Source organism: Triticum dicoccoides, chromosome 6A (assembly GCF_002162155.2).
Source record: "Triticum dicoccoides isolate Atlit2015 ecotype Zavitan chromosome 6A, WEW_v2.0, whole genome shotgun sequence".
NCBI lineage: Eukaryota > Viridiplantae > Streptophyta > Magnoliopsida > Poales > Poaceae > Triticum > Triticum dicoccoides.
In genome coordinates this window covers 112,199,619-112,203,343 of record NC_041390.1, presented here as the reverse complement: position 1 = coordinate 112,203,343, position 3,725 = coordinate 112,199,619, and the positions used below count along the sequence as shown (strand labels likewise).

Genomic DNA, 3,725 nt, shown 5'->3' with positions numbered 1-3,725 from the left:
ATACGTTGTTCCCTTTGTCATCGGTATGTTACTTGCCCGAGATTCGATCGTCGGTATCTCAATACCTAGTTCAATCTCATTACCGGCAAGTCCCTTTACTCGTTTCGTAATACATCATCTTGCAACTAACTCATTAATTGTAATGCTTGCAAGGCTTATGTGATGTGCATTACCGAGAGGGCCCAGAGATACCTCTCCGACAATCGGAGTGACAAATCCTAATCTCGAAATACGCCAACCCAACATTCACCTTTGGAGACACCTGTTGAGCTCCTTTATAATCACCCAGTTACATTGTGACGTTTGGTAGCACACAAAGTGTTCCTCCGGTAAACGGGAGTTGCATAATCTCATAGTCATAGGAACATGTATAAGTCATGAAGAAAGCAATAGCAACATACTAAACGATCGAGTGCTAAGCTAATGGAATGGGTCATGTCAATCACATCATTCTCCTAATGATATGATCCCGTTAATCAAATGACAACACATGTCTATGGTTAGGAAACATAACCATCTTCGATTAACGAGCTAGTCAAGTAGAGGCATACTAGTGACGTTTGGTTTGTCTATGTATTCACACAAGTATTATGTTTCCGGTTAATACAATTTTAGCATGAATAATAAACATTTATCATGAAATAAGGAAATAAATAATAACTTTATTATTGCCTCTAGGGCATATTTCCTTCACATCATATTATACCAACAAGAGGAGATGAATTCAGCAAGGCTAATGACAAGTAGGTAACCAATAGGACCAATTACTAGAAAATTGCACATCTCCATTTTCAAGTGGTCTCTTAACTAATTAGCTTTTCATCACATTACTCCTATACTACTCAGCTTGGGATGATTCATTAGCCATGCTTGCTATGGTGTATTAGGAGAAAATCTCAGTGGGAGCAACTTGAAAATCCTTAAATAATCTACATCACGCAAAACTTCGTAGTTACCTGAGAACTACAAATTCACAATTATAATTTCCTGATCCATGAATAAGATTCTCAGAACCTGCAGAAGCAACACGAAAAAAGCATCATTAGATTTGGGACATGTGGAGTTATCAACTCATGGTCACATCTTCTCTCCAATCAAACTTGGCGAGAGGCAACCAAACTGAATGCACGAAGAAAGAAAAAAAGTAGATCATCACCCCATCTAATCTACTGTAGAACATTCTGTATACTATGTTATCTTATAGCTAGGAGATTTCATTTCAACTATAGCCAAATTTAAGCATACGAGGAACATCTAAACTGTTTTTAGGAACCAAGGCAGTGCTCAAACCAAGTCACGTGACACATATAGTAGTCAAATAGCATGTAAGATCAAGGGTATCATTAGTTAGCCATTACTTGCGGAGATGCATTTTATTACCTCGCACATGGGAGTCACACATGGCTCCATGGACACAACATGTAGTCATTTCAAAGAAAGATTAGGCATACCTGATTGCTAGAATGATCGGGAGTGCAGGCATAATGAGACATCTAATATCCAGTTGTCAGAAGAGGACACTCAAGTTACCAAATATGGAGTAGTTACTCACTAAACAAAAATTGTGAAAAGAAAACGAACTTGAGAAGAGGTCACTTGTGTTGGGCGCAGAAACAATCTATGGTTAAGCATTTGTGTATTAGACAACACATTTCCAAAAAAAATCACGTATACAGTCCAAGGTAGCTGAGCCAAACACACATGGCATGAATTTATTTGTTACAATGCAGAAGGTACAATATCTTCCTATTATAAATAGTAATGCAACGGGGCAAGCGCACACTGCTCCACATGTGGTTCAGTCAGGAAACAAAAGGAGCTATATGATAAATAAATTCATTAGAGGTAAGAGGAAAACAATTGAAAGAACAAAAAACCTGAAATATCACAGATACCTCATTCTATATCCACTTGTAATTTAAAAGAGCCACCTGAAATCAATGATCGAGGTAAAGTAATCACACAGGAAAATCAAGAAACAGAACTGTAGGTACAAACAGTAAAGTAATGGCACTTACGATTGTTCCATGCCCAATTTAAATTTGCTAGCTCCACATGAACAAGGGTGAGCATGAGGGCAAAGGGTGATGCAAATTCTGTGAGGAATAAATTGTTGGGGGCAAAAAATTAGAAGATCCGCTCACCAAATATAGAAAAGATGTAAGAGAATCGCTAGCTGGCACTTTCACCCCTTGACGAGGATAAGATGGGAGGAAGAAGACGTTGGTGAGAGGTTTAAGGGGCTGTGGGCAACGATATGATGGCGTAGTTGCTGTCGGTAGCGCTATCTTGGGCGAGCGCTCGGAGAGGCTAGAGGGTCTTCTCCTTGCATTACACATCCATGCATAGAAAGAAGTTATGGATTGGATAGGAACGAAACAATGTGAGTCTGCACCGCGAGGTAGAAGTGTCAAGGATGGGGCGGCCATCTTCCGACGGCAGCGACCGCGACACAGGTACATAGGTTATATCGAGACGGTTCTTGGTCCTAGTTTCCTGCTACATCCTAGGTAAGGCTGAATTATCCAATTGTCCTAACCAACTAATCAGTTGTTGTGGGCATACATTTGGTTTTTTTGTTTTCCAGATTTGTGAAATCCACATAGTATTAATTATAGTTGATTACCAATATACTTACCAAGATACTTAGTATTTCCAGAATTATATCCAATTCTCCTCTGCTCTTAGTAACTGTGTAATGCCTTTGCAGTGAAGATTTAAACCGAGAAGCAACAAGCAAATAAGCCTTTGCTTTACCATTAATAAATGAGAATATATATATACGAGCAATAACCGTGGTAAACATACAGTTGGTTATCTAGAAAAAGCAATGTGATGATGCATTAATTGGGATGTATACACATTGATTCATGACTTTTTTATAATAAGAAGAGTACGTGTACTTAAAATCTGTGTTTTGTTATCTGACATCATGATATAATAATTAACCCCTGTCAAACCCTGTACATTACCGAACAGTATTCATATGAAGGGGAATAGTTGATGCAAGGGATTCAATCCCTATAGGGATCCAAATGACATGTGTTGATTGGTTCTGAGGAATAAATTGAACCGAACAAAGCAGGATACAGATAAAGAATTGTAGATGCGGGAGGGACAGAACAAGACTTACTGAAATGCGGCAGTTGAGGAGGGCGGGTCTGTCGGTACTTGCGTTGTTCCTGGCTCTGCGGACAAACAACGGTGGCGTCTGCATCTCCGGTCGCGCGGAAGAACGGCCGCGGCGTCTGCATCTCCAGTCGCGCGGAGGAACATCAGGGGCGATGCCTTCCCCGATGCCTACCCCGACACAGGAGGATGGGCGACGATGCATTATGCATCCTCGATGAGCGGAGAAATTGGCAAGGGAGGCGAGCTTGGAGGAGGAACAGGGGCAGGCGGCCGAGGGAGATGGGGCGGGGGCGGCGGCGGTGGGAGGTGGCGAGGGAGGCGATCTTGCTGGAGGAACGGGGGTAGGCGGCCGAGGGCGAGGGGGCGAGGGCGGGGCCGGGGCGGCGGTGGGAGGCTACTGGCTTTGTCTCCCGATTTTTCTTAACGAAGGCAAGGAGATTTCCCCCTTCGTGCGCGAGCATTGACAGCGCAAAAAAGATGGAGGTGGGAAGAGATGGAGGTGGCTACGTGGAGGTTAGCGCTAAGTGGGGAAGGTGGATTCAATCAAACAACACATTGTGGTATCGTCGTTGCTAGACATGTGTTGCTGTAGG

General features: G+C 42.4%; 1 long non-coding RNA gene across 1 annotated transcript; it reads right to left on the bottom strand.

Moving 5' to 3' along the window:
• Positions 1-698: 698 nt before the first annotated feature.
• On the bottom strand, positions 699-3,406 carry LOC119319101. Its single transcript, XR_005154351.1, has 3 exons — positions 3,134-3,406; positions 2,019-2,096; positions 699-1,931 (listed from the first exon to the last, which is right to left on the bottom strand). It is a non-coding gene; the product is annotated as an uncharacterized LOC119319101 (long non-coding RNA).
• Positions 3,407-3,725: the final 319 nt, after the last annotated feature.